Below are 12,619 nucleotides of genomic sequence, written 5' to 3' on the forward strand. Positions count from 1 at the left end.
TGTAGGAAGTCACTCACTCACTGACCCTTCCATCTATTCATCCAACTTTTAAGTGCCCATTTGTGCAAAGAGAGCAAGATACATCTTCTTAAGCCTTATATTTAGGTAGGAAGAAAGTACAATCCAGATTTACTGAGTTACGTGTATAAGGGAATGTCTGAACTGGAAGGACAGTAAGAAACCATCAAGTTCAATAACCTTATTTTTACAAACCAGGAAACAAAAGCCTAAAGAGATGAAGCAATTTGCTTAAGGTCACATGGCTAGTGAATGTCAGAACTGGGAACAGAATTAATTTTCCAGTCTTCCAGCCCAGTTCTGCCTTCTCCCTCCATTACCTACCACGTTTTATTAACTAATTGGAAAACAAAACTGCAATGAGCCCTACATTATTTTCTCCTTGAGCACAAAGAATTTTTAATGGGGAAAGGATGTGCCCAAATTTGTGATGAGAAACAATTAACACAGCCTCAGTGGAGTTACTGCGCCATGGACCATTGTTTCAGCAAAGGCATTCTATAATGGAAGGAGAAAGAAGATGAGGAGAGGGAGAACGCTGTCCTTTGTTCTCAAAGTCTTTTGTCTGTCTATGAGGCTGTGTCTGTTTGCCCAACATGAGCCTAGTGAGATGCACAGCCCAAACAGTACCAACTATCTACCTTAATTCCTCAGTGCTGCATTTGGCATCTGTTATTCAGTTCCTGTTGCCAAGCTGGATAAACAGATCTTGGCCAAGTTCTGGCTGTAAAAAGAGGTCTTAGATACAAAGGCCCCTTCTGCAATCCAGTGGGGACAGGTTAGTGCCTGCCTTATTTGTCCTCACATTAAGCCACACACCACGGAGCCATTAAAAGTGAGAGACCAGTCTCACAACCGCACAGGGCAATTGCCTTCGACTTCTCTCTTCACTCCTGCTCTGTGTTTTACTCTCTACTCCATTCTGGTTTCTATAGCTTTGTCTTCTATTTTGAACCCCACTGAGTCAACATTTAACTTAATGTCCAGATTGATTGGCTTCAACTCTTGGTTCTCCCTGAGACATCGATTACACTCCTCCTTTGACATTTTCCACTCCTGGCTACTTTGGACGAAAGCCCAACGCAATTTTTCTTGGATCTAGTTCCCAGAAACCCTTTATCTTTACTCCAGGGATCACTATGCTGGGTGCACCCCTGTTGGCTTGCCTGAGTCCTCTACAAGCAGCAACTAGGTGTGTAGGCCACCGTGTCTATCCCTAGGACTCACTCGGATCTAGCCTCCAGCTCACTGCCTGGGTTTGCCATTTGTATGTTCACCCTCTATCCCTCTGCCCTTAAGCTTTACATTCAGATCCTGCTTTGGACTCCTTCCTCACCTTGGTTTGGAGACCCTTTCATGTTCTTTTTTTTAAGATTTCTTTTTAGAGAAAAGGAAAGGGAGGAAAAAAGAGAGAAACATTGATGGTGAGAGACAAATATCAGTCTGTTGCCTTCTGTTCATGCTCCGAATGGGAACCAAACTGGGGACCCCTCACTTCGCAGCATGGCACCCAACCAACTGAGCCACACTAGCCAGGGCCCTTTCATGTTCTTGATTCACCCACCACAGCTACTCACCCGCTCTTGACTCTGTTTTGGCATCACTGGTGCCATTAGTTAAGAGACCCTCCCTCCAGTCTCCAGTTTGTGAGAGCCCTTGTTGGCTGAGCAAAATCTTAGCTTCTTCAAATGCCTTGGCTCCCCTGACAGTAGAGGAATATTTAAAAATGACCAGAGCTTTTGCCCATGGTAATTTTAGCCGAACTTTTAAACTCTCTTGCATATCTGAAATTTGAAATTAACCACAGTTGCCTAGAGTTTTAAAAAGCTTAAATAGAATTTCTCAAATTGTGGTTCTGTGATGACCTGCATTGAGTCAGCTTATGAAAAGTATGGATTCTGAGCCCTAGAGAAGCTGAACTGGAGACATTATTAGATAGATGATTGGATACAATAAAATTGGATATTTGCTTATTTAATCCATCTCAAAGATGAGTTTGAGATGGTAGTAAAGCCACCCGTAGTAGTAAAAGGACCCTTCTGGTCAGTGTGGGCCTTGAAAAGGGGAGGTTTCTTAAGTCAGCAGACGATCAAACAAACAGAATTGATGTTACGGGTATCCACTGTTTCCAAAGAAACCATCGATAAATTTACTGAAAACCTTATTTGCATGGAACTCTGACCGGACACAGTAGAGGACAGTAGTTGACTAAAACACTCAGACTAGCTGTTACTTTAGAGTGAGGACACGTATTTTCATTGGTGTCTCAAGGAAACAGTGTGGGGACAGCTTGCAACAAGTCCCACCTTGTCAGAGTGTAATGGTCAACTTTGGCAGGTGAGTCTGCTTCGGTGGCTGTGATATGTGCAAGAATGTGTGGTGCAGAAAATGCAGGTCACCATTTTCAGACCAAAAAGTGACAGACATTTTTTTTGTGAAAGTAAATATCCATGGGAGGTACCTATCAAATGAAGAAAAGCTTACAGAAATAAAGTCAAATATGTAAAGAGCATAGGAAAGATAGCTTAAGTGTTAGAATCTGTATAACATCATGGATTTCTGATTGGAAAGGTCCTCAGAAATCAAGTTTTAAATTTTTAAAAAATTTTGGGATGCACTTGTCAAACAAAATCTTACCCAGAAGTCTAATATCTAACACAGATAAGTAGAGAGTTGCTCTGGTTGAGGTGTGACTGTGTGTGTGTGTGTGTGTGTGTGTGTGTGCCCTTTAGTCGGGCTAGGCTAGATCATGGGCAGCAGAAAACCACCCTCTACTCATCAGCTGTCACAAGAAATGTTTACCTTGTTCATGCTGTGTTGTCATCCATGGACCTGGGCTTGGCTCAGCACTCCTCACTCTAGGACACCAGCAAATGGGAGAGCCATCATCTTAAACATGGCTGGTGGCCCCAGCAGAGGAAAAGAAAAAACTCTGAAGAGGACTGCATTCGCCATTAAATTCTGTGATTTGGAAGTGACACATAGCACTAATACTTCGTCACATGGGTCAAAACCAGTCACATGCTCCTACTCAACCCCAAAGGGGTCAAGAAGTACAATCCTACCATGTGCCCAGGAGGCATTTCCTAGTGAACATGTCTGGGGGACACTACCATTGACTATCACAGTGAGTAAGCATGCGCATGTGAGTGTGTGAGTGTGTGGGTGTGAGAGCCAATAGAGCAAGGGAGAAAATGAGAGGGAGAGCAAGAGCAAAACAGAGAGAGGGAATGGTAGCTCAAGAGTTAACATAGAAAAAGACTCATTTTGAAAGGAAATGTGAACTTGAAGAAATTTTCCATGAAGGCTTGCTATGCATTCCAAGTGACAAATAGATGCAGTAAAGACATTATATTTGCTCTGATTACCCAGGGGATGCTGGGCAATATAAAGAGTTTTTGAAGAGAATAGCAATTGGTGATGAAACCTGCTATCTCTAATGTACTCAGGAAGCCAAGCAGAAATCACCAGCTTTGCTGAGACCTGGGAGAAATACTCATGCCACGATCACAAGTGAGGAGGACTTCAATTGATTTCACTTGAGTCAAGGGCATTCATTGTACAGGGAACATTTATCCCACAGGATTAAGCAGTCTCTCTGGGTTCAACAAACAGTAGCCATCACCCACTCTGTTCTGAGCACAGTGTCAGGTGCCAAGAATTCAAAGACAAATAGCACATAGTCTAAAGAGAAAATGGTGAGTCCTGCACTTAGAGACATAGGAGTAGTGGAAGACACGGAGCTTTGGAACTATGAATATGTGTTTTCATAGGGAGAGGGGTGAGGGCTGGTGATGGGAAAGACCATCCAGAATCATGCCCAAGTTTCTCTTTCTCTAGCACCAGGTTTCTCACTGAGCACCATGTAGAGCAGGATATGTGACATCTCTGGACTCAAGGGCTGCATTCTCAGTTATTCATTGAGACCATCCCCTCCTCTCCACATACACCATTTCCTAATGTCCCAGGGGGACAGTGTCCCTCCCTCCTGTAAAAACACCATCTCATCATTCTTACCCTCCACACTACAGCCTGAAAAAATCTCCCTAAAACACAAATATTGTCCCATCCTCCTCTTTACCTGACTCCTTCATTGCCTCCTCATTTCTGCCAGGAAAGTTAGGCATAATATGAGGTTGCCCCAAATCTGGGTCCTTTCGGTATTTGTACCTCATTATGCTCCTCTTTCACCCCCGTCCTTCATTTTCCCACATCTATGCTCCAAATGTGTGAAACTGTTTGCAACATTCTTGGTGTTCTATGCTCTTTCCCATCTCTGGTTTTTTGGGTTTTTTTTTTGCATGGGCTCTTTATCTGGATGTTCTCCCTCATCCACCCAAAGAAATCCCGATCCTGCTGGTCTGATCACTCTTTCCTTGTGCTGTCTAGCCAGTGTCTGACTGTAGTCTGTCCTGACCATATGGCTTGCAGTTCCTTGCTTACTTGGAGGAGACAGTCGGTGCAGGGCTAAGAGCCCGGGCTCTAGATATTTAGCAGCTGTAAGGTTCTTGGACTCCCTGAACCTCAGTTTGTTCTTCTGTAAAATGAGAATAATAATAATAATAACAACAGTAACAATAGTATTTTCTGCACAGAGTTACTATGATGTATAAGATAATGAAAATAAAGTACAAGCTAACCATAGATGTAAACCACCACCATCATGGTTATGATGACGAATATTATTTTTGGATCTCCCCTACCAGACTATGAACTTCTTGAGGGCAGATGTCTTGTTTTATGCAATTTTGTACTCTCAGTTCTTAGCACAGTTCCAGGCCTGTAGGAGGGCCTCCAAATATTTTCGAATGAATGAATTAGTCAGAAAAATGTTATCTTGTGTTCAGTGAGCAATCAGTTTAAGTAGGCAGGAAAATCTCATATATGTTTAGGATTTCCAACTAACATGTGTAAAAAACAAAGACTTTTTTTCCTTGAAGGGTGTGCTTCATTTATTCAGAAACTTCATTGATGTGTACGTGCTAGTTTCTTGATGGTGCCAGCATGACGACCATATATCCTTTCACACTAGAGAGGAGAGTGGAGACTGGGGAGTGGGGGTGCGCAGTTAGCCCCACCAAGGTCATGTCCCAACTCTGCTACGTTTTAGTTACAGGGCCTCGGAGTGGTGGCCTAAGCTTTGTGATCACCCATGGCCTTAGCTGTAAAGTGGTTGTAAATCTAGCAACCTTGTTGGATTGTTTAAGATTAGCACTGGTGCATTCTAATCCATAGCTCACCATAGTAGGTGCTCACTAAATGTTAGTTATTTTACCTTGCGTTGCCAGGTGAATTATTTCTTTAGTAAGCTTGTGAGTAACATGGAGGTAGGGACTTTAGTTCTGTGTAAGTCAAGGATCTTTGTGTGGCAAGGATGCTCATTCAGTGAAGCCCAACTAGGGTTAGGGACATCTTATACAATCACAGAATCAATCTCTCTCTTACTCCTTGCACAGAGCCCACAATGGCTCCTACAATGGCGCTCGCCCAGCTGTGAACCACTACCCCCCTTTACTCCCCACTGCTAAGAGATTCGATTTTTTGTCCCTCAGTGACAAATTCTGGGGAGAAAGAATCTAGTTGGACTAAGCTTTGGCCAAGAGGTCCCTACCTCTTGGCCAATCAACTTTATCAGAAGTCATGAAAGGCAAGGACCTATATCCAAGATTAATCTAGCCAGCAAAGGTGTTATTTAGAATGGAAGGGCAGATAAAGTGCTTCTCACATAAGGTCAGGTTAAAGGAGTTCATCATCACCCAGCCCTTATTATGTGAAATGTTAAAGGGACTTATCTAAGAAAAAGAAGATAAAAAATAAGAACAGTAAAATGACAACAAACTCACAGTTATTAACAACCACACCTAAAACAAACACTAAGCAAACAACTAGAACAGGAACAGAATCACAGAAATGGAGATCCCATGGAGGGTTATCAGCAGAGGATTGGGAGGGAGAGAGAGGGGGGAAAGGTAGGAGAATAAGTAGTATAAAAGGTAGGTAGAAAATAGATGGGGGAGGGAGTTAAGAATAGTAAAGGAAATGGAGAAGCCAAAGAAATTATGTATATGACCCACGGACATGAACTGAAGAGGGGGAATGTGGGTGGGAGGGGGGTGCAGGGCAGAGGCGAATAAAAGGGGGGAGATGGGATAACTGTAATAGCATAATCAATAAAATATGTATATATAAAGAAGTGGGTCTGAGAGTGGTGGGAAAAGCGGGGTGGCAGAATGCACCCGCCAAATCTGAGGGTTGCTCCAGGAAGAGAGTGTGGGTGCTTCTGGTCCAGTGTCCTGCCCTCTTGGGCTTTGCCTCCTTTCACTGTTCAGTAAAAGAAAGAGGAATGAGGAGGGAAAGATGAACGTTTTTTGGCAAAGCAGAAATGGCTACCGTGTCAACTAACTTGACTTTTATTCCCTCTGACTATTGCACATGTTGTCTTTCTTGTTTCTTTAAATTTGTTTTGTGTTTGCTTTTAACCCTTTTGTGGTGCCACCAGGAACATCTGCTCAGTTTTGACAGGATTCAAAGAAGTCCTGTCACTTTGAATCCTGTCAAAACTGAGCAGATGTTCCTGGTGGGGCTCCCTCCTCAGTCCTGGTCTTCTCAGGGTCAGTCCCCTGAGGGCAGTCATTGAATAAATCCTCAGGAGGAGGCTTAGTCGATCAAACAATTACAGAGAAAATGAAGTTACAGATGTTAGCAACACCTAAGACAATGGGCAGCCTCATCCCCTTCCCTTGCCCTTCTTCCCCCGTTGCTGATAACATAAATTCACATTAATGTGTCTGATAGCCCTGAATCTACATAAATGACCTGTGGTCTGAGGCACACTGGGGTTCGGTGGCTGCTGGGAGAGCTGGGTCTCCAACGGGGAGCCTTGGAGGCCTGGGGCCGACACAAAGGTAAGAGAAAGTGGAGTGCTGTACTGGGCTTTGTACTAGGCTCTAAGGTAGTTCAACAGGAAGGGCTGGAGGAGGGGCTGGTCATGGTCCTTTGAGCCAAATGAGAAGATTCCACCTTAACAACCCAACACTAATTCCGTGTTCCTGTTTGCTCACTTCCTCAGATGTCCCTGGTCAGGGAGAATTTATGGTTTCCTTTTCCCTCCCTTCCCTTTCCCTCTCCTTGCCTCCTCTCCCCTTCCTCTCTTCCTTTTCCTGCCCTTCCTTCCTTCCTTCCTTCCTTCCTTCCTTTCTTCTTTCCTTTCTTTTCTTCTTTCCTTTCTTTTCTTCTTTCTTTCTACTTGCTTCTTTTTTTTAGCCCTTCCCCCCAACACCAACCTGGTGTCACAGAGACGGAAAAATCCTCAATCCTAAAGTTGATGGGAGCAGATCCAGCTGTGCCCATCAGCTGCTGGGCTGCTTTTTCGAGCAGTTTGGAAAGTCCCAGCAAAACGCCTGCCTTTGAGCCAGAACTCTTCTGCATGTGGATCCTTTGTAGTGGAGGCAAAGACCTTTGTTCTTGATAAAAAGTAGGCTAACTCTCTTGTTAGGCCCTTCTCTCTGCTGAGACTTCCAAGTAATGCTCTTTGTTCTTGAGTGCATGCTGTTGCTTTAATATTTGGCAGAGCCCAGATTGTAAGCACGTCATTAGATAGAAGAGATGCCCTGAGATGGGGGCTGGAGGAGAATGGGCACTGAAGAAAAGAGGATTTTTGGTTGAAAATGAGCTGCTGAATAATTTATCATGAATTAAAAAGTCAGTACCTGTGACATGAAGCAGGGTGAAGCTCAGGAACCCGAGGTAAACACTGTGAGGACGTAATTTTTGAGAGAACATTATCAAAAGGAATTCCTCTTTGGAAGGAGCAGGAGGCAGGGAGACCCTGACCAGGGGCTGGCGTGGGGATAAGGGCACAGAAGGAGAAGTAGAACAGAGCTTGCCTTCAAGGCCACTGCATGTTAACCGGAAGTGAGGTGAGGCATGAAAGAAGTTGGGAAATGATGGAGAACAGAATGGGTGATGCTAAGTAGGAGTTCTAAAAACATCTGAACAGTGGGCACAGGAAAGCTTGCCAGAGGAGGGAAGACTCAGGCCTCAGGGAGGATTTGATGAAGAGAGGAGGTAATGGGGATTTTCACCAGACAAGCTGTTAAGGTGCATCAGAGAGAAGCAGAAGAGGCTGGTGGTGGTGCAGATTGAAGAATACCATGCAGAAGAATGGGCCTGTGTTCACGTTCGAAATGGGAGCTCCTGCAGATTTTGGGGGGGGGGAGGAGGGTAAGAAAATGGACATTTATTCATTCAGCAGATATTCACAGCATATGCTTGAATGGCTAGCTAGGCTTCAGATTTAGTGTTCAGCGCTGTGTGTGCCACAAGGAGCAAAAGACAGGCATGACTCCTGGCTTCACATGATTTGCATTTTGGCGAGGAAGACAGAGAACCAAAAAATAGTAGCCACGTTTATCGTGCTAACTGTTCTATGTACCATTTCAGTCTTCGCTGGGAGGTTGAGAGGTAGGTGAGATCATTATCTCCATTTTACAGATAAAGCAATGGGGCCTTAGAGAAGTTAAGTAATTTGCCCAAAGCAACACAGCTAGGATATGGTGGAGCTACAAATCTTTCATGCTGTTAGTCAGTGATGACTTTGGACTCAATGTTTGAATGGGGAGGTAGACGAAAGCATGGGTCAATGTTGGGTACAGGACTTTGTTCACAGGGTCAGGGAGGCTTTCTAAAGGAAGGAGTTAAGATGAAACCTGTAGCATGGACTGGGGTGATGAGATCAAGTAGGAGTGGCCCAGAAGTGGTGAAGGGGGCCGGCAGGAGGGGACAGATCTGACAGAACTCTGAATGCTCGGCAGGGAGACTAGACTTCATGCTGAGGTCAATGAGAAGCCACTGAAGGGTTAGCTAAGTGGGGAGGCATGTGTGTGTGTGTGTGACAATCCATTTTGTATTTTTAGGAGATCACTCTGGCTGCCTTGTGGGGAATTGATTAGTGGGGCCAGGAATGCAAGCAGCTGGAACAGTGAGGAAGTTGAGAAGCAAGAAATAACCGAACCAATAAATATGTCAAACCCTTGAATACTTTATTCATAGGAGAGTCTCTCAGTCTGTTTCTCAAAACCTTTTCCTCCTCATTTACATCCGATTCTAATAATTTAGCTGTTCATTTTCCCAATTGATAGCAGATTAAGAGAAACAATTTAAGAAAGAATTTGGGAGTGCAGTGGGTAAAAAACACTAGAAATTGTGAAAACTGACAGTTTGATTCCTAGGAAAAGACATAGGTTAAAAATATTAAACAAACCTAAATTGCTCAGCAGGTTGGTATTATTTAACTGAAAGACAAATAGCCCTACACCAATGTCATCCTCACATTTTAACCGAGTATTTGATAACCTTAGTGATTAATTTGAGCCAACAACAAAGTGTGATCTGAAATAGCCTCTCTTTAATTTAAGTCAGGGGGAGAAAAGCAAGCCTCCCAGAAACCCTTGCGAGCTGTTGGGGAACAAAGTGTGGAGCTCGGTGTTCCAGCTCCGGTCTGCACAGCCAGCGCTCTGTCTCCCCCGTGGAGGGCGTCCATCCTAGCATTGCTGGAGTGGAGGGCCTGGGGGTCGGTCAAGGCCTCCCTCCTCTGTTCAGTGAACCTGGAACTTGCGCCGAGGCAGGATGACAAAGCGGCCACAGTGGTGGTGGGCCTCCTCGGTCAGAAGCTCCGCCAGAACATTTTCTATGCTGCTGCATCCTTCTAGGGAGTGACAAGAGGTTGCAGCTGCTAGGGAGCTGACGCAGAGAAGCACAGCATGTACAAGACTCCTCTGCGCTTGGAATCTCGGATTTGACCCCGGAGGGCCTGGCCCCAGCCCCGGCCCCGCCCTCTCACGGCGCCTTAGTGGGCGGGGGCCTAGAGAATGTGTGGGAATTCTCCGGATCTTTAAGGGTTTGGATTCGCTGTTCTCTAGCCTTGGTGGACTGATGCTCCCAGCGCCGCGGAGCTCAGCCATTCAGGCAGGACACACCATCACACGGACCACACACCCCCTTGCACAGTTGGCAGTGTGAGAGGTATGGCCCCTGGAGCTGGGTAGGTGGAAGACTCCTGCACCACTTCTATTTCAGGTGACTTACTGTGTGGTTGTTAGCGTAAGAGACTTTTACAAATGTTATTTGCGGAGTATCTAGGCGGCTGTGGTAGGAAAAAAAATGCTGTCTGAAGACTCGGGGTGCTGCTCAGGCCTCCATTCCGTAAAGTCTTAGATCCCCTCTTGCCTCCTCCACTGAGTTACTGGCGGTAGTCTGGCTCCATCTGGGAGGCCCACTAGTGTAAAAATCTCCAGGAGGAGATAGTTGGGTTGGTCTGAGACGTGAGCCTGGACCTCAACCTTTTGCTCAGTTACGGCCTTCCGGCTGGGAACTGTTGGATGTAACCCTCCGCAGTGTGACTGCTGGAGCTATCGCGTCTCTTGCACAACTTTTACTGGCTTGCGTTTTAGGCATATGCAATTTTTAAATTGTTTCCAAATTGTTTTTAGGAGTGTAGAAAAGCAATGGACTTTTGTTTATTGATTTTTTAGTATCTAGCGACTTGTTAAAGTACCTTATTAATTATAATAAATTGGCATTTATTTGGAGTTCTTTATGTGTATAATCTTCTCAGAGTAGTGACAGTTTGATTTTATCTTTTTGGAAAGAAAAAAAAGGATATTTTAGAAAGATTCTTTTCCAAATGGATTCAAATATAGGGGAACAAGTGAATCAAGTTTAAATTACCTGCATATCCTTATATGTCAGATTTATTGTTCTCTGACACTGTCAAATAATACATGATTTAAGTAGAAATATTATTCATTAATCTATTAAGTATTTAGTACCATGATAGGCTTTAGGAATATTACTATGAGTAAAATTCAGAGCATTTCTGCCCTTCTGAAGCTAACAGACTAAGGTTTACTAGTGAATGGTCCAGGTGAGACACGAAAACAGTTTAGTTAAGATCATAGTGGAAGACATGGAATGTTGTGCAGGGATTTGTGACACAATTAATAGTTAAACCAGCCCCACTTGGTCATGGATTGGGAATGAGGAGCAGAGGGTAGGGTGTCTGGTTTGCACGACTGAATGGATGCTGTCATTCCCTGAGATGGGGCACACTGAAAGAGGACCAGATTTGGGAAGGTAGGGAGGAGGGAGTGCTCTTGAATTTGGTTTTGCCATTTTGGTTTTGAGATGCTTATGAGTCATTTCAGGAGGGATGTTAGCAGGCAATTTTCTACACTGGTCTGGAGCTTGGAGGAGCGACCTGGCTGGAACCCTCTGCCTGTGGAGGGTAATTGATGGTTTGGTAACTGATGAAGTTGGCTAAGCTGGAGAGAACAAAGGAAGAAGAGAGAGGCTCGGATGGAATCTAGAGGAGCTACCACGTTTAATGGGCAGGTGAAGAAAGAAAGGCTGGCAGTGGGGAGAGGCAAGAGGAAGTCTAGGAGAGTGCGTTGTCCCAGAAGCTAAGGAAATGGCATGTTTTAAGAAAGGAGAAATTTAACAGTCTCAGAAAGAAATCACTGAAAAGTAAGGTGAGGACTGAGAAAGGAATGCTGTTAGATTTAACCACATTGTAACTGTTGGTAACATTATTAAGAGCTCTTTTGAAGGTGATTATTATAGTTGAAGACAGAGTGTGAAGTGAGATTTTATTGGAAAATAAATGAATTTGCATTGTTGTGTTTTGATACCAGAATACATTACAAATAAAAATGTTCCCTGTTAAGGCTTACAGAAATAAGCTTGATGAATGAGCACAACCTTAAAATACTGGGCCTACCCCTTCAACACCATAGTCATCTGCAATGAAGTTAGGGTGGGTTGCCAAGGAATTGGCTATGTCTGTCAAACTACTAGGGAACCCTGGGGTCCTAAGTACTTTATTCTGGATTCTGTCAGCTCCCTCATCACGCTGGCGAATGCCTGGGTAAGGGGGCCCACACAGCGTGGAGAATTACTAGCAAATTTCCAGACATTCTTTGGGTTTGGACTCTGTCAGAGAGCGATTATACTGGTATCTGCAAACACATCCTGCCACACCAACCGATCCATTGGCAGCTGCTGAGGCTGCTTTATCTGGAATCATCCATTTGAGTACTGTGTACTTTCGTACACCTGCATGCGTTCTGGAACTAAGTTTAGAGAAGTCTTTGGATGACAGGTCACACGGTTCTCTGTGCAGGGCCTCTGGGCCTGCTGCAAATGCAAGCCGTCCCCATCTCTGGTCTCTGGCTCTGTCACGGGAAGCAGACTGTTGACTGTCCTCCAGCTGCTTCTTGCCATGTGCAATTTGTGCTTTCTACAGGATAATTCTGTCCTGTACAAGCCAGTCACCTCACTGCTGTGAGAAGGTTGTGTGTTTGCTGAATATTTTATTTACCATCTGGCTGGCAGCACAGCACAGAACATACTTAAGGGCCAACAATGCCCCAGACCATCGTACACCCATCCGGAAAAGGCTGCTTACTTCTCCTGGCTGGTGGGCACCAGAAATCCCTCATGCCCAGGGTCCTCTGCTCCCTCTGAGGTTTTGGAAAGGGGAGCTCTCTGTGGTGAAGCAGCTGAAGGAGCTTCTTCTCCTTTTACCCAGGCATTAGGGTAGTTT

The sequence above is a fragment of the Sturnira hondurensis genome, unplaced genomic scaffold (genome assembly GCF_014824575.4).
Source record: "Sturnira hondurensis isolate 20B ecotype Veracruz unplaced genomic scaffold, ASM1482457v3 Scaffold0006505, whole genome shotgun sequence".
Taxonomy (NCBI): Eukaryota; Metazoa; Chordata; class Mammalia; order Chiroptera; family Phyllostomidae; genus Sturnira; species Sturnira hondurensis.